At 47.7% G+C, this 23,814-nt stretch overlaps 1 protein-coding gene across 5 annotated transcripts in view; it reads right to left on the bottom strand.

The window, feature by feature from the left end:
- The window catches only part of SKA2 (spindle and kinetochore associated complex subunit 2), an 82,597-nt gene that overhangs the window by 34,264 nt on the left and 24,519 nt on the right, over window positions 1–23,814 (bottom strand). The gene's annotated exons all lie outside the window — the stretch shown is intronic.

Raw genomic sequence — 23,814 nt, 5'->3', positions numbered from 1 at the left:
ATGATTGTGTTCAAATATATGTTAAAGATTTCAAGGGTACTTTTTTTGCTAGCATAATCCTGGTATCAATGAGCAGTAACATTGGACAGCCTCTTCTCCTATGTTAGACAATATTAAATTAGTGATTTGATAGTGTGTTATGGATAGAGTGAATGGATAGAGTGAATGATGAATAGTACATAACTCCAGGGATCTTTCTCTGCTTAATTGTCTTAAGAGCCCTGTTCCCTGGAACTACTTGGGCTACCTCTTTTTTTATTTACAAAAAAAAAAAGTGCCAGGGCTCTTGTCACAACACATTGCCCCAGCCATGCTGCCAATGATAACAACTCAACTACTGAGCGTCACACACCAGTATGACAATTCGGACTATTCCAAGGCCCCAAAGAATGGCTCGGGGGTCAGGTAATAGTCATTTTTAATGTATATTGCATTAATAATTAACTGTTGTTGTGGTCATCTGTAAATTAGCCAGACAGCACCACCTTGTGAAAGACTGTCACAGCCGTTGGTATTGACAATTAAATGCTGGTGTACCAGCAACCACTGGCTCAAATTAAGCACTTTTACCTACCACTTCAGTGTTAGCTAAGCTTTTTGGACAAACAACTGTTTCCAACAGTGAAATGACTGCTTTAGGATTGGCAAATCATATTTATAACAAAAAAGGTTGCAATTGTACCATTTCAAAAGGCTGAATTTTTTATCTCGTTCGTAATACTGGATGCATCATGAGAGCAATTTGGTTATAAGTACTATTTTACATTGTGTAATAGTATGAGAAATGACGTTGTACTCAAGCTTTAGACAGTAGTGTGCCTGTGTGTAGAACAACACTGGACTGTGCAACTTTTTGTAGTAAATGGTAAATTAAATATATTTGCTGGTCAACCAGGAGAAAAGTCCTGAGTCCAATCAAAAAGCAGCTTTGCTGACACTCAACATTAGTGCATTGGTAATTAATTAAAGATGAGAAAGGAAACATTACTTGCCTGTAACCCCTCACTGTTATTTTCATTACATGCACCCTGGTCAGTTGGACCCACATGCAGGGCAAATTTTGAACGAGTTTGGCATAGCAATCTGACAAGAACTGCTTTAAATCTCTTTCAGTAGACATTCGTTTGGCTGAACTGGAGCAAGGGTCGGTTGTTTAAGAATGTATTGCAGATACACGTGATGAAAACCCAAGAATCCAGATAACTTAACTTTACCCTTTCCTTTATTGACTCTTCATCCATGTTCAATGCTGAACAGAGTAGAAAGCTCTTCCTTCGACACTGAGCAAGCCTATCAACTTTACTCAGACAGCGCTGCGTCTGGGAATTTGGCTTTTTACCAAGAGCTCCACAGGATATCAACTGGTAAACATGAAGAAGAATGCATCTGCTTTAATAGTCGCAACTTGCATAATAAAAGATAAAGCTGCAAGCTCATCTGCAGAGGCAAAAGTGATCGGAGACAAGTTACTTCCATCAATCTCATTTGCCCAATACTGTTACCCAACAAGAATCCCTCCTCTCCTGGACATGTTACAATGCACAATTTACAGGAAAGTGTTTCCACTTGTAAATTACACCACAGATCCATCTGGAACTTGGATTAACAAAATCAGGAACTCCCAAATGACACTACATTTATCCGACTCTGCTGCAGCATTTCAAAAGCTAATTCAGACACCCTGAAGTCAAGGATGGCCCCACAAATATGTTGGCCAAACAACCAAATAAAGCCACTGCAGATTTAGAATTCACTTCTGACCAGACCAACACAGATTCAAAAGCAGCTCTAAAAACTACCCTACAGAGACAACTCCAGCTAAAATCACATGCCAACCCCTACACCACCTCCATTCAATTGAGAATTTTTGTTAATTTTTTAGCGACTCATAATACTTTGACCATGAAACACTATCTAAAGGAATCACTAAACAAACATAACAGTAAATACTGTAAATGTGCTTCATGCTATTTCCATCATAAAAACTTTAGGAGAAGCTGGGCAGTTACCTGTATAAAATGCGACCACCAACATGAAACCATCTCACACCACTTCTGCCGCTGCCCCAGGGCAAAAGATTAGAGATGCAAACTTAACTTAGATAGTTATATATTAACGGACTCTTTTAGCAGGGGGGTGGGGGAGGAGGGACAGCAAAATGCTTAACTATTTTACATTGAAGGTTGATTTTTTTGGTCATGATTTGAAGGAAAATAGGCAAATTCAAGATTTTTTTAAAACTACAAGAAAGTTCAGATGAACAAGCTTCATCTCATGCTATGTAAAGGGCAGATTTGACTAGTATAACACTACAGAAGGTAGCCATCTTCAATTTCCTAACCCCCTCAAGCAGTCAATTATGAATCAAATGGTTATTCACAGCCTGATGGCTCTCTGAAGTCGAACTTGACTTAGGAATGATACATTAAAGGTGAAAAACATCAAATATGGCACATCCTACAGGTTAAGAAATATTTTACCACAAAAAAATTAAAAAGACAATTCTATATAGAGGCCATGAAAGAAAAAACATTTGATGCCATTGGTTCATTTGGTGAATTAAGAGAGACAATAAAGGAGAGGAAGCATCACTTAATATTCTCATTGACATCAAGATTCCCAAAAGAAAAGATTTCCCTTCATTTTTCGATATTTGAATGCCACTGCTAAGACTTCTGCCTCCATCGGGTGCTCCTGTGACCTGGTGTGTGCTATGGCTAGTTAACCATGTTGCAACGGTTTTTGTTTTTTCCCCCAAAAAATGTTTTTATTGGTTTTGAAGGTTAGACAATGCAAAACAAGACCCCTTGATGGTCGGGACCAACCGTGCTTTACAGAGCTAAAGCAATGTATCCAGTTTGTGTATTAGGACTCGACAATTCCTTAAGCAGCTCGACCAAAATCACCCAGGCCTCCCAGAGACCCAGCATATCTGAGACGGCAAGCAAATTGCCAATAGGGTCAGTGTAGGTTCTGGCCTTAGTCCCTCCCAAACATTGAACATGAACCTAAAAAAAGAAAGGATAAGGAAACCAAAGAAACAAGCATTGGCATAGGCAATAGGTCTCACCTTTGGGACCTTATAAGTGTTTAGTTATCCAGCACAATTTCCTTGGTGCAACAACATCAACTGTTGCATGGCTAAACACTTATAAGGTCCCAAAGGCGAGACCTATTGGCTATGCCAATGCTTATTTACATAGACATACAAACCGAAACACACACCCTCTCTCGTCTCTGTTTTAAAGTTTTAAAAAAGTATTATTTTACAGAATATAGAACTTTAAGTACCCCTCAGGATCCGCACTCTTCTCCCTTCCTGCCATCCCTTAAGCCCCTCTCCAGCCCTGCTTCTCAAATAATGTATTTTTGGAAATTTGAAGCCACCATGAGAGCGATGCAGTGAGACGGTCATGGAGTTCCTCAGGGTCCAGACCAGGCTGAAGACTGCTGCTGCGGTTTTACGGATTACATGACATGACCGTGTGCACTGGCAGTTCCTTTAATCCAGTTCCTTTTTGTTGCACACACCAGCGGGAGGCTTCCATGCGACAGCTAGTCCCAGCATGTCATCCTACAGAACACTGCACACCACGCGTTAAGGAACGAACGGGAAGGAAGATCTACCGAACGGACACAGCATCTGCACAATAACACCTGCATTCCTCCTCCATTCCACAAGCACAGGATGCAAAAACAAACCAGTACAAACAAGGCAGACTCTAATCAACACAACTAACAAGGAGAGCTGAGAAAGTACACAACCGAGTAATCAATCACCTGTGACATGTCCTTGCTCCGAGTTACCATTTGGAGTTGGTGACAACTAAAACGTGCTGCTTTTAAATCCTTTAAGAGAAACATAAGTCAACCAACTTTTGCACCTCCAGCTATTGGTAGACGATAAATTGACGCGGCTCACTGATCTGGAACGGGTGCGGCGGGGACAGGCCAGAGAACTCCCGGTGAGGAAGGGACAGGTCAGCGAGCCCTCGGTGAGATGGGGAAAGGCCAGAGAGGCACCCGGTGAGGCGGGAACATGCCAAACACCTCCCGGTAAGGAGGAGAAATGCCAGAGAGCTCCTGGCGAGACTGGGACAGGCCGGAAAGCTAAAGCTGCATTGTTGCAGTTCTCGCTCTTCAACTCTTCCAGCGGCGCCCAGTGTCTCCTGTGAACACAACGTCACACGCACAGATACACGTCACCGTGCAGTCAGGATAGGAGCCTGATGGTTTCTAGCATAAAGTATGTTTCACAAACTATCTTAAAATAGAGTACACAAACATTTTCTGGATTTGCTTTATATGTAATATAAGCTAGAAAAACCCGTAAACGTCACTTGGGGCCATATGTATCATAGTTCCGTTTTGCGAATCCTAAATAGCGATTTTTAAGGAATCCCTATTTAGGAATCGCAAAATGGTATGTATGAAGAAAATCACTTTTAATTAGCGATTCCTTAATTGCGAATTCGCATTTTGAGAATTTTTGCAAGGGTGCAGGGGTGTCTCAAGGACACCCTGCTGCACCCTTGTAAATTACATGTGTATGCATATGGCGCACATACATGCCCAATGGGCATGTATGCGAGTCATATGCCACCCTCACAAATGCACAATTTTGCATATTTACTTGAAATCGCAAATTACCACCAACTACAAGTTGTTGGTAATTTGCGATTCCTTAACCAAAATTCGCTAGCCAAAAATGCTACATACATAGCATTTAAGGAATCGCAAAATTGCGATTCCCTAAATGCTATGGCAAAATAAGGAATAGCACAAGTTTGCAATTCCTTATTTTGGGAATGTTTCATACATCCCAAAACATGCAAAAAGGCCGTTTGCGATTCGCAAAGGCCGAAATTCTGCGAATTTCGGCCTTTGCGAATCACAAAAGGCTTGATACATATGGCCCTTGGTTATTTTGCAGTTTCTTACGTTTGGACTCCAAACCAGGAATTTCCTTTCTCCAAAGAAATGTTGAACTTTCCATAAATCTGCGTGCTGCTTTCCGGGGACCAACTGATGCTGCAGGTGTTACCCCTGAAACATACATTCAGAGACATTCCAAAAAATCAGGCAGCCTGAGTAATGCGGTTTCACAGTACAGCACTGTTAAAGTTCAGCTCTTCATTTGATAATGTCACCAGTCGCACAGGAGACAATATGAACAGCTTCCAAGCCCGGTCACAAAACAAGCGCGGCCGGGACGGCAGCTGAGAGTGGTGCGCGCGAGTGCTCCCGGGACGCTGCTCTTAACCACAAACTTAGGCCAGAATTCCAGAGCGATTCCACAAGGGCGTTTTCGTAGTGCAGCACAAGCACGCTGAACTAGACTCAACCTAAAAACTATGGTGTCACAGTAAAACAAAAGAATCAGAAGTGGTTGTGGGTAGAGGTCGTGCCATGGGTATTGGGAGGGGGGGGGCGGATTCACCCCGCTCTCCGGCAGCCCCCAAGACTAGTCAGAGAGGCCCTCAAGGTATCTATATATGAAAGATTAACAGCCCGCTAGCATGGCACACATGCAAACAAGGGTAGTCCCTCTGAAAGGTATTCCACTAATGGAACCTACACGTAATCAAACCCCTTCCTGGAGTCTTCTGCAATGTCTGCCATTCTTTCCATCGCCAGTGCGCGCCATAGCCTGGCATGCCATTGGGTAAGGGGGTTTCCACCGTCTCCCATGCTGTCGCCACTGCCATCTTAGCGGCCCCAAGGCAGAGCCACATCATGGATCGATCCCCCGTGTTTGGCGCTTCAGACTGGGATCCCTAATTCCCAGGAGAGTGTGCTCTAGCGTGTCCGGGATCAGGTAACCCAGAATTTTTTTTATTTGGGAGAGTACCTCCTTCCAGAAGGGCCTAATGTGCGGGCAATCCCACAAGATGTGCTTCAAATCACCCAGTAGCCCACAGCCCCTTCAACACCGATCAGAGGAGTTAAAGAAGATTGAGTGCAGTTTCCGAGGGTACAGGTACCAGTCGTACATAATTTTGTAGTGTGCTTCCCTTAGAAACAGTGTGCGATTATACTTGGGGATGTCTCTATGCATGGCGGACCAGTTTCTTCTCTAAGGGGGTAGCTAACATGGAGTCCCAGAACCCTTGATGCCTAGGGGTGTGGGGCAAACCCAGTGGCCTTATGAGTGAGTAAAGGAAAGAGATGGTCCCCCTCGAAGAGGCACCAGATTGTGAGAACTCTTCGATTGGGAGTAGCTCTAGTGGCAGCCTGTTGATCTGCAGTTCGAGAGCCCAATGCTGGAGTTGCATGTAGTGATAAGTTTACGAGTGTTGGAGGTGGAAGGTTTTGGCACACTCCAGAAAGGACATTTTCGCCCGTTCAAACAGATGAGAAGGCATAAGATATTCCCCCCCCTCCAGGCCTCAAAGGAACCCTCCTGCAGTGCCGGTGGGAAATCAGGGTTACCATGGACAGGTGGTATGGGGAAGGAAAGTAGGTGATGGATGTGGATCTAGTCAGCTCATTCCAGACTTTTAAAGTGGTGGCTGTTGGGGTGCTAATGTAGGCGTTGCATGGTCGATTATGTTGGTTTCCACAGGAGATCCCAGACGGTCCATGTGCAACCACAACATATCCGATTCGCGGAGGGACATCTCCATGATCAACCTGAGTTGATCTGCTCTATAATATCCCAAGAAGTCCGGCAGGGCCAGTCCCCCTTCCTCTCTGGACCTGGTGAGTATTCGATTAGAGAGCTGTGCTCTTTGCCCTTGCCAAATAAACATGGTTATCATGGTTTTTAGCTCCGAGAAAAGTGCTTGGTCTACCTGTATGGGGCGGCCTGAAAAAAGGTTTAGCAGTTGTGGCAGGACGTTCATTTTCACTGCATTGACTCGCCCTATCCACGAGAAATAGGCAGTTCTCCCTTAAGCTGGCGCAGCAGAGGTGGATAGTTTCAACGTTTTTTAGGTGTGCAAAAGAAATACAAGAAACGAACATGCAAACTAAGCGTGCTTATATAAAATAGGACAGTCTTCATACCAGTTTCTTTAGAGCCAACCCTTGCAGTGTTGACATCTACTACAAAATATGTTTTTACTAGAAAATCCCATTAAGACTAACAATTCAGATTCAGGCTGCCTTGTAAACGTTAGTATGACATAGAAGTAAAAATCAACATTAGTACTGCAGGTACACAGGAAACACGCAGAAAAATAAACATTATAGCTAAGAGACGAAGATGGATAGAGTTGTGATGCAGTCTTTTGATTTCAACGGTACAATAAAAAAATCAACATTTTTCCTATGAAAGAAAAGCTAGGATCGACCCACTAAGGCAAAACCATCTTATTTATTTATAAAGCTTTATATAGTGCGAACATGACCCTAGAGGTTGTCAGAGCGCTTTACATTACACCATTCGGAAAAATTAGATGATTGAGGGGGTAATATACTTACATTAAATATTCGACAATCAATACAAACGAGGTAGGCAGTGGTAGATAGGATAATTTATGTTGCTAACAGACACGTATTAAAGTCTAAGGATGTGAATTTGTTCATTTTTACTTCTTTTTTGAAGGAGGATGAGGAAGGGCTTCTGCGCACATCTGGTGGTAAGGAGTTCCAAATCTTCAGTGCGATACCAGAGTAGGCTCTGCAACACGTTCTCTTTTTGTGGAAGGATTGTGAATTCAGCAGTAGTGAACAGGCGCTTCGCAAATGTCTGCAACCTCCCAACCGCTCTAGCTTTTGTGCTAAGTAATGGGGGTATTGCTATGCAGGGCTTTATGGGTCATTCAGGCGATCGTTAGTTGTTATCTTGCCTTGTAAGGTAGTCAGTTCAGTTCTTTAAGGTTGGAGAAATGTGGTTATATCTTTTTGCTCCAGAGACAAGCCTGGGCGCAGCGTTAAGAGATGCCCTCAGCAGGGCCAGCTTGTATTTGGGAAGTCCACATAGAGTGGTGCTTCCGTAGTCCAATCTTGTTAACACTAGGGCTTGTACCGCCATTTTTAAATCGGTCTGTGGGAGGAAGGGTTTAAGTTTCCCTAGGATACTCACCTGATGATTAGCTCCCTTGGTGCCATTACTGATATGGACCTGCATATTCAAGTGTTTGTCTAAGGTGATTCCCAATGATTTAGCTGAGTCAATGATGTGGGGAGAGCAGTCAAAGGAAGTTCGATGCTTCAGTCAGAGGTCTATCTTGGGTGTGTGGTTGGTGGGGGGAGGGTGGAGCTGGGGGGGGGCAGAGGGGGGTGAAGGAGGAATTCAGTTTTTTTGGTGTTAAGCATGAGGTGGTTGCCAGTGAGCCAACTTTGAGTATTATGTAGAATAGCGTTGAGGGAATTTAAGTCTTCTGGGGAGGAGATTTTCATATACAGTTGTGTGTCTGCATACAAGTAATATAGAATGTTTGCAGAGTTCAATGAGTTTGCCAAGGGTTCCAGGAGTAGATTAAAAAGAATGGGTGATAGTGCTGAGCCCTACGGAACCCCTAGGGTGACCATGTAGGGTTGAGAAAGTGATTGCTTCATCTTGATTCTTTGGGTTCTGTTGTTTAGGAAAGAGGTACACCATAGTAGCACAGGCCAGATAGACCCATCCTTGGTTCCAGTAGGGACAATAGATTGTCATGCTTAACAGGGTCAAAAGCGGAGGATAAATCAAGAAGTATCAAAAGACAAGATTCATTATGGTCTAACATTTTTAATATGTCATCCATTATGTGGGTGAGTGCCGATTCAGTGCTGTGACCTTGACGGAAGCCGGATTGGTGTTTTTAGTTCTTAATGTGGTGGCATAATTGAATTTGTACACATTTTTCCAGTAGTTTCGCCAGAGTGGGGATGTTGGATATAGGGCGTTAGTTGTTGAGATCTGAGGATAGGGAGCTGACTTTCTTTAGTATGGGTGTTACGTGCCCTACTTTAAGACAGTCAGGTGTGGTGCCTTGCCTAAGAGAGGCATTTACAATCCTTGACCATAAGGGTAGTACAGAACTTTTAATAATTTTGCATCATGAAGGAGGTAAAGGATCAGAAAAGTGATTGGAGGGGTTAATTGCTAGAAGAGTGCTATAGATTTTGTTTTCATTAAAGGGTGTGAAGGTGTGCCAAGAGGTATTGTTATTTGGAATTTCCAGCGGTATATTAAATTGGTCCTTGATCTGTGAGTAAGATGTAGACTCATGATCTGTAGCTTGTGGAAGGGCATTCTTAGATTTCTTTCCGTATTCAATGGTTTTTGACATTTCCAAGAAGAAATTGCCAAACTCCTCGCAGTTAGGGGTAGCCGACTCGATTAGTTCCGTAGTGTTTGGTTTGTTGAGCGATTGTTATTGGACTATTTCAAATAATTTTTGGGGAGAATTAATGGCTTGGTTCAGCTGGGTTCTAGAGCAGTCAGCCTTAGCCTTTGACACCATGCGCGCGGGCCGTTTTCCCGCTGTGCGCTGAAGTTTTTAAAAACCCGCGGTTCAGGACGAGCTCAGCTCGTCATGAGCGTACGACAGGCGTAATTCATGACGAGCTGAGCTCGCCATGAGCGTCGAAGGGGTTAAGATTTTCTTGTTGTATGTATTCGTCAGCGCTCTAAAGTGATTTAGGTGTTCAATGGAGAGTACAGATTTCCATATTCGTTCAGCTGATCTTAGCTTGCGCCACTCAGAGTTCAGATTCTCGTTGAACCATGGTTTGGAGATTTTGGTGGAAACTTTTTTTTTTTTGGATGGGAGCTGTTGAGTCAAGTATCTCAAGCATAGTGGAATTGTAAAAGTCTGAGATCATGAACGTCAACCATGCCTGTCGTGGGGATCAGGTCAGAGTTGCATTGGTTTACCAGGCCGCTAGGGTTGATATTTTGGATATTCCTTTTCCATTGTTTTTTTTTTTGTATGTTGGCATCTTTTTGGAGTTACCTCAATATTGATGGAGAAGAAGATGCGGTAATGGTCAGTCCAATCACATGGACTAATGAGACATTGTTCGTTTTAGCTATGATGAGGTCTAATGTCTCTCCCTTGTTGAGGGTTGGACTGTCACAGAATTGGGTCAGATCCTGATCTGACAGGAAGGATTTAACACACCTTACAACATGATTGTTCGTATTGTTCCAGTTGAGATTGTAGTCTCCTAAAAAAATCTGCAATACTTGTGTGCTGTCGTCGGATGTAATGACTTCCATTATCTCTTCAATGAACGGCAGATTATCACCAGTGGGGTGGTATATTATGCGAGGTTTGCTAGTGAGGCACTTGTAATTTGAGATGCCGATGCAGAGATATTCACAGGTGGATAAAGAGACAGTGTCTGCTTGATTAACTGAGATGGTGTTTCAGTAAATGCACTCTAACCTGCCACCAGGTTTCACGGTTCTGTCTAGACAGATTATGTCATGACTAGGAGGGACCAGTAGGTCTAGGATGGGAGAGGAGGAACTATTTAGCCATGTTTCAGTAAGGATGACAATGTCAAGCTCATTTGAGAGGATGAGATCGTAAATGTCGGGTGCATGTTTGCTAGCTGATCTGCAGTTAATTAGTACACACTTCACCGTTTGCTAGTAGAATGGGTGAGGGTGTCTGCACTATTTTGATATTTGTGAGGTTTTCTCGATTTATGGATCTGTAGTTGTGAGCAGGTTCTCTGCAGTGGTTAGCCTGAATGGTTTGAATACTGCCACGTAGGAGCTTGCTGTTGTCTATAGGACTGGCATAGGATAGGAGGAGGTGGTCATATATGTAATTGTCAGATAACTCAGCAATTAGCCTCCTTGGGCAAGAAGGGTCGTTGGGTGAAGTGATCTTTTTCTGACTAGTATACTAGATTTTTGGTGATATATGTGGTAGTTTGATAACTAATTTGGTTCATGGTGGCACGAGTGGCTCTGTGCGAGTTTAGGAGTTCTTTGGTGATGGATGATAGATTTTGCATTTCGTCCTTGAAATGGGATAGGCTGAGGGATATCTTGTTGAAGTGTGCGATCCAATCAGAGTTAGGATACCTAGTTTTGTGTTGTGGTGTGTGTTCTAATAGAGGGGGAAGTCTGCATGTTAGGTCTGGTTGAGTGGGGATAGCGTTAGGTTCCAATGGGGAATAGGTTCCCCATTGGAACCCAACGCTATCCCTAACGCTATCGCTATGTTGCAGCATCTCTATGTGATTTTCACCATATTTGTGCCTGTGATCTGGAGGGTTGGTGGAGGGTCTGTACGAGTATGAGAGATGGTCTTGAAAGGAGACAGCGTGGTAGGGGCTGTTGCATGCGAGAGGGATATGGTTGAAGAGTGGTGAAACAGGATGGGAAGAGAAAGTTTCGAGAGGGATAGGGGCCGATCATAGACCAGAGTTGTTGGCAAGTCATGGGGAGCTTTGCAGGTCGGTTCAACTATAGGTGAGACGAGTGGGATATCGGGAGTGTATTCAGGGTTGGTGGATTCTCCATAGGTCATCAAGGATATCAGGGATGTGTATGCATTGGGTTGGCTGGTAGCTAAGAGTATCCTTGCCCATTCTGGGCCTGGGGACCCTGGCGTGGTTGAATCTATTGTGACAAACGTGTTGCAGTCATTGGAGGTATGGTGAAATTTAGGTACAGTTGATGTCTTTATGGCATTTTGTGGTAGAGTTGGAGTATTGTCAAGATAATCAGGATGATTAGTGATGGGGAGTGGGTTTTTCTGGCTGTTCATTGCTTTCTTGAGAATAGGGACGATCTTGTCTAATAGCGAGATGGACATTGGAGGAATGTATAACAGTATTACCATTGTTTATAGGGATATAGTAGCATTCGCGTTGCAGAAGTACTAGGCGGATACCGACAATTTGAGGGCATGTGCGTTTTTTCTGGAATCGGAGATTCGAAGCATGGAGTCGAAGATACTCCTCCTTTGTGCACGTTTTTGGTGTGGAAGATGAGGTCATTAGATAGTATGCCTTTGTTGATGTAGAAATAAGGATCTGAAATAAGAGTCTCAGGTGAGTTTTGAGTAGCCTGTGTTTGAACTTCTTGGCTGCATTTTTGGATAGATTGGGAGGATATTTAATGGTGAAGGCATGGAAACCTGAAGGTTGTAGGTTTTGATCCATTTTTTCTTCTTTTCTTCTTTCTTTCTTTCTCTGAGCCTGCCTCTCTACTTCCATACTGCTTTCTGTAAAAAAGTCCTTCTCCTAGTCGCTGGCAACATCTCTTTTATTCATTTTCTGTCTGGTGAAGGAACGGGTGGAGGTTGATACCATTCCAAGATGGCAGCCTCTTTTTCAGGCGTAGGTTTTTTTTTAAATTTAAATTTGTTTTTATTGTTGCATCAAAGTATATCGGTACAGTGTAAATAATCCGCTGACGTGGCCTCAACATTCAGCCACGAACAGCTAGGCGTGCAACGTTTTCTTGTTTTATATAACTGGTACAAATATACATGTCCTCAATTAATCAGTACAGATTGCGCAAACATGTCTGCAGGCTGGGAGACAGTGGACCTGCGTCGCCAAGAGGACGATGAATAATGACAGGCATGTAAGTTCCCGCCGCAAGAGCGTAGGATCGGGGTCTGTACCATCCATATAACTGTGCTACCAGAGAACAGGAGGGGGGGGGGGACGGGCAAAACTGTGGGAAGGAAGCATGTGGGCGCTAGCAGGGTCTAAGCAGGGGGATACTGGTGACGGGTGTCGGGGGGGGGCACGGAGCCATTCAGTCTGTGCTCCAAAGGGTGGGGGTGGGGAGAGATGATTGGCAGGGGGTGGATGCACCCCGCGCAGGTGAGTAACGAGATGGGAGATATGACATATGAGAATTTGATCAGGATGCAGGGGGTACCGGGAGTCGGTCCTGGGATGGCTTACATCAGGTAGAGGGTACTGGCCTTCTCGGGCGGGGGAGTAGGTGGGTCTCCTGCATGCGTGGACTGCCGGAAGCTGTGGAGGAGCATGAATTTTACGCGCGCCTCTGGCTTCTTCGTCTCTAAGAGCATCCTCCTCCGCCGCCGCCCATTTACCAACCGCCCCCGTCCATTGTGCTATAGTGGGGCCCTCCGGGGATCGCCAGCGCATGGCTATGCATCTGTTTGCCAACAGGAGCGCTAAGGACACGAAGCGTCTATGCACCGGGTCTTGCTTAGAGACATGAAAGATGCCTAGTGCGCTGGACTCCCAGGTGGCTAGTGTAGTGAGACCTGTGAGTTCCGACAGTGTGTCGTGTACCGCCCGCCAAAAGGGATGAAGGTTGGGACAACTCCAAAACATGTGATGAAAATCTGCAGCAGGGGAGCAGCATCTGGGGCATAGGAATGGGGTGGAGGGATAGAACTTTTGCAATCGCGCTGGGGTGAGGTATGCCCTGTGTAGAATATAGTATTGGATGTTTTTGAAGCGGGCGTTCCTAGAGACGCGTTTTGGGGCCTCAAGTGCTTTAGTCCACTCTGAGTCGTGTAGAGCGCGACCTATGTCCTCCTCCCATGTAGCACGCAAGGTCGTCAGGGGAGCGTGTGAGAGTTCCCGGATGGATTTATACAGCCAGGTGACTAAGTGGCGTCCCACTCCCATACGCAGGATAGTATGTATTACTGGATGCGTGTCTGGCTCGCCAGTTTGGAGATTAAAATGGGGCCGGTATCCATATAGCAGCTGTCTGTATCGGAGGAATTGGCCCGGGCGGAGCCCGTATTCAGCGACCAGGCGGTCGAGTGATTTCAACTGGCCTTCTTCGAAGAGCGACTCCAGATCCGTGATGCCACAGTGTGACCATTCAGTGAACAGTGGAGCCGTGAAGTAGGAGTCCTGCCTGGGGCTGCCTATCAATGGTAGCAGTGGGGAGTACGGGGGTCTACTGGGGGACAACCGGTGGATCCGCATCATGCACCGGCGCGCTATCGCCACTTGAAGGGGGTATGTGCGCCGTGGCTTGGTGCCCGGGAGGAGAAGACGGGTGAGTTCCGGGGTCGCGATTCTGCCGGTCGAGGTAACAGTCTCCTGAGGGTAACGGTCCGCCGTCCAGTAGGACAGCCATTGGAGCTGTGCCGCGAGGAAATATGACTCGAAGGACGGAGCTCCGAGCCCCCCCTGCGTCGTGGGGAGTTGGAGGGTCTTCATGGCGACCCTGTGTCGGCCCGCACCCCAGATAAGGGTCCCTAAAAGGGAGTCGACGTCGCGGAAGAAGGACCTGGGTGGTATCACCGGTAGATTTGTGAAGTGGTAAAGGAGTCGGGGAAGCATCACCATTTTAGCCAGGGCTATCCGTCCTATTGGGGCAAGTGGGAGTTTATTCCAGAAGGTTACAGTCGGGCGCAGACTAGCAAGTGCCTTGCAGTGATTTCCCTCAAAAATGTCTGCTGGAGAATGGTACAAGCGGACACCGAGGTACCGGGGAGCCTCCGCAGACCATGAGAGTTTATGCGGTCCGAGCTCGACTTCCCGGGGGGGCAGGCCCGGGTGTAAGGGGTAGACTGTGGACTTGTCCCAGTTCACCTGTAGTCCCGAGGCGTCTGCAAATTCCGCCAGCGTTGCCCCTATGGGGGCTAGGTCCGTTTCAATGTCTCGGACGTATATGAGAAGATCGTCCGCGTACATGGATACGCAATGGGTGCCGTCCGCAAGTGGAATGCCCCAGTCCACACCCTCCAGGCGCAGCCGAACCGCCAGCGGCTCGACTGCCAGCGCGAATCAGAGAGGCGACAGGGGGCACCCTTGTCTTGTGCCTCGCCGAACTCCAAACGCCGGTGAGATGCGTTTCCCGATACGAACTCGGGTGGTTAGATCGGTGTACAGGAGGCGTGTGTACGCCATGAGCGTCGGGTCGATATTGAGGCGCCTTAGGACTGAGAATAGATAGGGCCAGGTGAGGGTGTCAAACGCCTTCTCTAGGTCCATAATGAGGCAGGCGGCGCGGGGAAATCTGTCACGTACCTGATCTTGAACATGGAAGACTCGGCGGAGGTTCTGGGAGGTGTTCCTCCCCGGAACGAAGCCGCATTGGTCGGGGTGGACTAGTGGGCGTATGACCTGTGCATATCGATCAGCCAGAATTTTCCCTAGGATCTTACAGTCAGCCGACAGGCGCGTGATGGGTCGATATGACCCCATGTGGAGTGGATCTCTGTGGGGTTTGGGAAAGGTGACAATCACGGATTCCCGCAGTGACTGGGGTAACCTCCCTAGATGAAGAGACGCCCCGAACATCCGTGACAGACGGGGGACCACTAGGGGAGAGAATGTCGAGTAGTATTCTAGTGGGAAGCCGTCCAGTCCCGGCGCTTTATTCCGAGACATGGCACGTATCGCCTGGGTGATGTCAGAGGGTACTATCCTGGCGTCGAGTGTGCGCTTGTCATCATCCGATATTGTGGGTAACGTCAGCGGGTCTAAAAAGTGATCCACAGAAGACGGGGAGTACTGGGCCGGGGTCCCGTACACTTGTGCATAGTGGCGCTGGAATGCCAGGAGGATCTCGGCCTGTGAGCGCACCAGCACACCTTCCGGGTTGATAATATCCGTGATTGGCTTGATTTCGGTGTCCTGCCTCCCCATCCAGGCCAGTAGCGCCCCAGTTTTGTCTCTGTCCTTATGTACCCTAGAGGCGTAAGCCCTAAAATTGTATTTTCGGAGGTCAGCGCAGGCAGTCTAATACTCCGTCTTAGCCTCGGCCGTGAGCACGGCGTGCTCCTCTGAGTCGTCAGGCCGTTTAGCGAGTGCGGCCAGAGCCTGCTCTGAGGTTAGGAGCGTCCGCTCCAAGGTGCGGCGGACCCCTACTACCTGTTTGATGCATTCTCCCCTTGCCACCACTTTAAACGCGTCCCACTCTATCAGTACCGACGATGCCGTGTTCGCGTTGTGTGTGAAGTAATCTTGTATGCTGGTTTTGTGTGCGTCTCTGAATACTGGATCTGATAGGCAGTCCCTAGGGAGGCGCCAGGTGGGGACCGGTGGGTGCGGGGGGCGCCAGGTCAGACGAATGATGTGGGCGTCATGATCTGAGAGGATCCGACCTAGGTAATCTGTAGATGTTATCTTAGGGAGGATTGGTGCAGAGCAGAGGAAACGATCTAGGCGGACCCGGAGGTTGTGTGGAATCGAGTGGAAGGAGTAAATGCGAGCCAGTGGGTGTAGGTGTCGCCATGCGTCAGTGAGCGCCCAATGCGTGGTCCATGCCCTGAAGAGTTCTGCCTGCCGGGGAGTGTGTGGGGGAGGATGCGAGCGGTCTAGGGTGGGGTCCAGCGTGCAGTTAAAGTCACCTCCCAGCACCCACGGAACTGTAGTGAACTGGACCAAAACGCCCGTGAGGTGATCCCAGAATTTATCCTGATCCGTGTTAGGGGCGTAAATGCTGCCAAGGAGTACTCCCTGTCCATCAAGTATTCCCTCCAGAAGCGCATACCTGCCCTCTCTATCTACCACCCGCAGGAGCACCCGGAAGGGAGTACCTGGTCTAACCCAGATTAACGCGCCGCGCGCAAACGCTGAATATTGTGTGGCACAGAAGATCCCTCGCCATTTGACCTGCAAACGAGTGAGCTCGGTAGCGTTAATGTGCGTCTCCTGCAGAAATGCAATACTGGCTGACATACGCTTAATGTAGGAGTATACAGAGTAGCGTTTGCTGGGCGTGTGTAGCCCCCGTACGTTTAGTGTAAGGACATTAATGTCTGAGCGTGGGACCACCTCAAGTTCGAGGGGGGCACTCCTACCCCCGGGGCGAGGTTCGCGCGGTTCCTGGTGTCCAGGCCTCCGTGGGCGCCATCTTAAGGTCAGGCACTCGGGTCCACCGGGCAACTCGTGGCGGTGAGAGCGTTCTGGTTCACCCGGTCAGGTGGCGATGTGCACCGTGTCCTCCCATGGGGCCCGGAGGAGGGAGGGGGCCGCCGGGGTGCTGGTGCTGAGATCCTCGGGGGAGGGGGGGGAGAGATTAGCACACACCGCCCTCGATGGAAGGTTGCGGGCTTCAGGAGGGCTCAGCACCGCGCAGGCGGCGCCTTCGTCGGCTCTCCGCAATCCGCGGTGGCAGGTTGGCTGATGCTGGAGACCGATCAGGCTCCCGGTGGGATAATAGCTCCGGTGCAGCGGAGCCCCGGCGCGGCGGCCGCCATCTTGCGTACCGGGGGTGCTGTAACGAAAGAAGGCGCTGTCCGGTGCGCACCCCGTGGGCCGGTCCCACCGCTTCCCCAGGACCCTCCGCAGCGGTCAGCTGGCCGCGTCCTCCAGGGCCGTTGCTTAGGGAGCCGGCTCTCGGTGGCGTGTACGCCCGCAGGACGGAGCTGCGCCCGCCATTTTCAGAGTCGGCGCTCGGCTCCGGCGAAAGATAGTTCAGCTCGCGCCGTCCGCCAGCAGCAGTCACAGGTCACCCGAAGGATGCCCCAGCGTGCGGGGGCATCACAGGTGCTTTTTCCAGTAAGTTGAGGCTCCCGGCGATCTCAGGTACTGGGCAGGATGCTAGCCCGATCGCGGAGCCTCAGCAGGACACAGCCGCCATCGTGGCTTGCTAAGCCATGTCCCCTTTTTCAGGCTTAGGTTGTTGGTCCTATTTTAGATATCTATTTTCATTCATTCCTTCTTTCTCTAGGTCAGCCTTTCTACTTCCTTTCTGCCTTACTTAAAATTGTCCTACTCCTATTCACTAGTATCTTCTCTTGTCTGGTGAGGGCACTGTTGAAGGTTGATACCTTTCAAAGATCTTACAGATTTCCTTAGCTTGGGAATATATTTACAACGTGTAGGAGGCTGGCTTAGTAAATGGCGTATACTTATTTAAGTGACGCACTAATCCAGAAAACCCCTATGGTGATTTTAGTGGTCTTTGATAAGCATTGAAAGCTCTCAAAGTGGTAGCTCTGGAGTGCAGCCTTCATGCTTAACTTGAAGGATTGTAAAGCAGCTCGTTTTGCCTGTTTAATGTGTAGCGCAAGTTAAAAGATATAGAACCACACAGTGTTTGTATAAAAATACTTCTATTTATTACACAACACTCAATATTACATTGGTATATCTCCTACCCGGAGATTTCAGCACAATACACAAGAATACTTCAAATGCATTCAGGTAAGTAGTAAAAAATACAGTGGTGTCCAGGGGGAGACCAAACCATATACAAAGAAAATGGAATGTGAACTGCAGAGGAGGACGGGACTTGGACCACAAGGAACCACCCAAGGTAAGTACCCAGGAACCCCACGGAAGCTCTGTGCAGAGTGGAGCCACAGCTGTGTGCCCAATAGAAGTCAATGGAGACGTTGCGGTTGTAATTATGCAGAAGAAGGACCCTTCCAGAGGACCCGTGAGAATTACTTTGGAGGACGGAAGGTTGGACAGCCACCTCACCCGTGGATGCCCTGGAAACCAGGTTACCTACACGAGGGAAGGTAGAAGCATAGGGGTTAAGAGACGAAAATGGAAGACTTAGAACAAAATGCCTCTGGAGAAGATGATGAAGAATACGGTGGAATCCAAGGGTGGATTCTTGAAGTGAAGAACCTGCAAGCAGAGTGGGGCAGAGTCTATGCCACTCGGAAGTGACCAGGAGGCACAAAGACACAATGCCCACTGATGTCGGGAGTTTCAGGACGGTGACCTTGCCGCTGCGAGTACCATGCAACCCAGAGGTAGACCAGGAGCCATGCATGAGCGGTCCCTCATCTGAGGTCTGTAACTAGGTGGTCGGTGTCTGGCGCGAGCACCAGAAAGCCTTAGTAGCCATAACTGGCGTGGAAGATGAATAAGGAACAATGTTGGAACCAGCAAGTCCAAGGGACTAACCAACAGCAGTAGAGTCTGCGCAGGCCCAGAGCAAGCAGGGGACCCCACTGAAGCAGCCTTTCAGGGTCTCTCAGCAAGTGAGTGCTACTGCTGGTCACAGACTCTATTCTGCCCTCCTGCTGCTGAGCCAAGCTCGAGCAGGGGAAGGTAGAACAATAGGTTTCCTTTCACAGGTAGGGTGACCACCTCCCAGACAGGACTTGGTGTTTTGGGCTGGGGTGGGGGCCCTTGCCAGCGCCACCTGGCTGCTTTCAAGGGCATATTTTGTGCCCTCCTTGCATACTCCAATTTGAGCCAGTTCAGGGACCCCTTTGCTCCTGTTCTGACGCGAAACTGGACCAAGGATATGGGAGTATCCTCCCCTCTGTCCAGCCCCTCCTATGGGAGGTACCCCGGAGTCGTTCGGACCCCTTTCCTAGGGTATTTAAAGGCTTACTTGTTGGTGGGTCTTCAGATTTGTCATGGGACCAGATAAGCCTGTAACCACATCACTCTTCGACTATCTGGACAATTGGACTTTTCCTGGAACCGATACTGCATCAAAGAAGACTCCTGCTGCTCCTGGTCTCTCTGTTCTGCAAGCCGACTTTGTTGTCTGTGTCTAAGCTTCTTCCAGGATCTTCAATAGACCTGTGGGCATAGAGGACTCTCAAAGTAATCGCCCTTGGAGTGAAGGAATCATTCCCCTGCATCTGCAGGCACCACACCAAAGCTGACCAGTCTGCTGTCACTGACGTCCCACAGACTTCGAAAGGCACAGCAACACAGGTGGTGTTTCTGCAACTAACCTTGAGGCCTAACCTGTACTCTCTGGAAGGGACCCCTGAGTTGTTTCAACCCATTCACTAGGGTACTTAAGGGCTTACCTGTGGTGGGTCCTTAGACTTTGTCGTAATCCAAGACTCCACCCTGAACTAAGTCTTGGACTGCGTTGGACATCGACTGGAACCAAGACTTCAACAAGGAAGACTCCTGGTCTTGCTGTTCTTCAAGTTGTCTTCGTCCTCTGTGTTTGTGCTTCTGCCAGGTTTTTCAACAGACCTGTTGGCATCAAGGACACCGGAAGAAATCTGATCAGTCTTTCGATCAAGTCGTCCTACAGACTTCCAGAGGCTCAGCAACACAAGTGAGGGGTCTGCAACTCCTTAGAGACTTGATCTGTCCTCTACAATTTTGAGGCCAGTATACATCGTTGGAACCGCTGGGACCAAACCCGTTCACAGCACCTACTCTCCATTGCAAAGGCTGGTTGACTGCACTCCAGAGCTCTTTGAGCTAAAAGAAGCTCTAGCATCCCACTGGCCGGAGGGGCACCCTCGCAATTGTGACCAAGCACCCTGCCCTCAGGACTGAAGAGCTTGCCTAAGGGATGACTTCTAGATTTTGAGTGCAGTGACCACAGATGTAAGGAAACGTATGTTGTGACAGGTGCAAGCACCACCCCATACAGACTGCAATGGCAGGCCAGTAGTGACAGTTTAAGTGGACTCCCATGGGTGGCACAATACATGTTGCACCCCATGAGGGACCCCGGGTGCACCTATATCGTGGGTACCTTAGTACATATACCACAGAGTTACAAGGGTGCACCAGTAGCCAATTGTAGAGGTACAAAAGTACATACCATGGCCAATTTAGGAGAGAAAGCACAGTGGCTGGGGTCCTGATCAGCAGGATCCCAGGTAGACTAGATCACAAACACATCAACCCCAAGCAAAAAGTGGGGGTAACTATGAAAGCAGATCCTAACTTATGACACAACAAAAGAAATTAATGGCCAGCAGAGTCCTCCAAAGAAAAATATTTAACTCACTGCTATTAGATCTGTAATTCCACCAGTGGAATAATATATATATATTTTCAGTGGTTTCTCTTCCAAATATTTCAGAAAGAATTGGGGAATTTGGGCCCTGGAACTGAAGTGAAAGAACAACCTAAAACAGATAGAAAACAAATACAAAGATGAGAATTGGCAAACTGCTTGAATCTGGTATGGTTACCAATTTGTTTCATGTCAACTTGAATATATTACACATCCAACAAGATATTGTAGAAAAGGCCCAACTCCTATTTCCGGTACACTTAAGCGCAAGGTTGGAAACTCTGGCACAAATTAACAAAGGCCCTTGGCTGTGTTCCAAGCAAATCACCCTGAACCGACTCAGCAGTTGTGGTGGGGGTGGTTAGCCACTGCGCGAGGTGGCTGCTCCTTAGAGACGCTTCTCTCAGACTGCTCGAACTTTCCAGCATAGGGAGTAACTGAGGGTTTGACGGGCGAGTGATGAACCTGAGGGGCTGCGGCATCCTCCTTCGGGCAGCAGAGCTCCCTAGAGACACACAGTTGGGGGAAAGAGGGGGACGCTTCAACAAAGGTGGAGGCACCCGCCCACGGCAATCCAAGCCCTCAACATGGCAGGGGCCACAAGGGGCAGCAGGGCCCAGCTGTGATATGAGCCTTGTTGTGAGGCTCAGTCAATGAGCCAGTGACCCGACGGGGGGGCTCAGACCTATGAAGACTTCAGCGTTGTCCCTTGAAGGAGCAGGAGACTCATATGGCGATCTATAGTAATTTGCATGTGGGGGTCTGCTGCCTCAGGTCAGCAACGAGTAGCGGCCCCAGTCTGACGGAGGCGGACAATCGAGTGGATCCCTCTAGAAGCAACATTTCCCCAAGTTTGGAAAGAATCATTGTATAAAACCTAATGCTGACAAAAAGGAGATCCTGCTGTTCAGTGGAGCCCACTTGATTTGAGATGCCTCTTGGTGGCCGACTCCTTGGAGGATATACCCTTTCTAAAGAAAATAGCTAAGAATCTTGGAATCATCTACAATAACTCTTTCAAATGCAGAAACACGTTAAAGATACCAGCGTGAAATGTTTTGGAATCCTCAAATTTCTGAGAAGGTTGTCCAAGTGGTTGCAAATAGTTTGGCGGAAACCATTGTCAAGGCTTTGATCACTAGCCGCCTGGACTATGGCAATTCCCTCTTTGTGGGCATTGCAGATTACCTGTTTAGGAGATTACAGGGGATTCAAAAAGCCACTGTCAAGCTAATGCGTAACAGACAGATTCAGATCCGCTTCGGTATGTTTGTCCTCTTTACAATAGCTACCAATGTGGAAAAGAGCTAGTTTCAAACTCCTATGCTATACGCACAAGGTCTTGTATAACACCAGTTCCAAAATTCTACAGGCCAGAGTGGAATTTTACTAACCATCTCATGATTTGAGATTAGCACAATCTAGCTTTAGCAAAAGCAATCGAAATAAAGAATGCTAGAACAGGAGGTTGCGCTTTTTCACATCAGGCTGCAGCCCAGTGGAATTTGCTTCCCTTGGAGCTTTGCCTTACGGAGAACCATATATGGTTTAGAAAAACTGAAAACCTGGTTATTCTCATGTTAGTGTTTTTCTGCATGATGCTTATGATATTCTTTTGGCTGAAGTTTAGGGAGTTGTACAGAGCTGAGATATCCCCTAGTAGAGGAATGTTGCGTTTAATAAATATTTTATATCAACGACAGTGGAACGGATGGCCAGCTGCGGTCTCGGTGGAGGAGATGAATGAAAGGGGAGGGAGGGGGAAGAGCTGATAAGGGGGAGGCCTCTACTTCAAGTCTTGGGACTTAGTTCATGGTCCAAGGCATGGGTGAGCAAGGTTCGATATAGTTCCCATAGTGTTCTGCTTGGTCTTTCTAATTCTTGAAATATCTACGGGGTACCACCCATCCTGACATATCGGTTGCTCCAAGCCCATGCAGAAATCCATGCCCATTGCCCATCTGGCTCCTACAATTTCCCACTCCTATGCAATGTCTCACTTGGCCACAAGCATTCCCAACCAAAGTAACGCCTTCTTATATCGATTACCCCCAACAACATCTGCAATATGGAGTAAGAGCAGTTTTGGTGCTCTAGCAACCCTCCAGGCAAACATCCTTTCCCATAAATGTGGTAGGACTGGACAGCTCCAGAACATGTGTAAAAAGTCTCCAGCAGCAACACTGTAGCATAGGCAGCCCCAAGCCCATTAGCCCCTTCTGAATAATCGTACTCTCATGTGGTATGTGTGGTGTAAGATTTTGATTTGGATAAGGTGGAACTGAGCAGCAACCATCGCCTCCCTCTGGGCCACCACTGCTTCCATCCAGTCCTCGTCCTTGAGTTGGCCCAGGATATGAGGGGTAGGTGGGGGGACGCTCTTGGAGCAGAAGACGGCAGAGGGCTGCGGGGAGGTAGTGTAGTCCCTTTCCACAATGGGGTCTCCAATGTCAGTTGGACAACTGTTCCTGCGGCCTTCACATCCTTCTTCCAGATGTCAGATCCATCCGCGTACAGGTGAGCATTATAGGAAAGCCCCGCCATATAGCAAGTGTGGAAGACTATCTGGACCCAAGACTCACACGTACCCTGCGTATGCCGGGTCCTCAAATCTCACAAACCACCAGGCCTCAAGTACCAGAAGGAGCACACCTCTATAGTATTGTGTCAGGTCTGGGGTGGCAATGCCCAATTCCAAGCAGTCCTACAACATTTTTAGGGCGACGAGGGCCGTCCTCCATTTCATTTTCAAAATCCAATTTGATTTTCTGGCCCACATAATACTCATGGTCTGAAAAAACTTAAAACAAATTAAGAGAAAAAAATGAAAACCCCAACACAGCATTGGCATGGTTTATAGTTGTCTGTGTGTCTCTATGTTGTAAGGGACCGGCTTTAAACCAAAAAAGAAGCACCCTAAAGTGGGAGTATTGATTTACAACAAACATCAGCTGTTTCACTGCAATTGGAATATGAAAGTAGGCAGCTTGGAAGTCCGTGGAGTATATCAAGTTGATGTTACGCTACCATTGTAGATTTTTTTTCTTTTTACACATTATTTCCAGCTGTTAAATACAGAATGTGCCCAAATTCTTCAGACTATTTGCAAAGGTTAATACCAGGGAGGAAGATTTTGAACCTATGGGCTTCACCATTTTGCATTCTTCTCAACTGAAAGCCATTCTTGATATTCTTCTCTGTTCCCCAACTTGGGCACTAAAGCCTCAGAGGACTAGACCCTGGTGTTGCTAAACGAGAGCATTCTCCTATTCTTGGACATC

The sequence above is a fragment of the Lissotriton vulgaris genome, chromosome 2_1, assembly GCF_964263255.1.
Source record: "Lissotriton vulgaris chromosome 2_1, aLisVul1.2, whole genome shotgun sequence".
Lineage (NCBI taxonomy): Eukaryota > Metazoa > Chordata > Amphibia > Caudata > Salamandridae > Lissotriton > Lissotriton vulgaris.
Note: the sequence above shows the minus strand (reverse complement) of the source record. Positions and strands in the feature narration are given on the sequence as shown.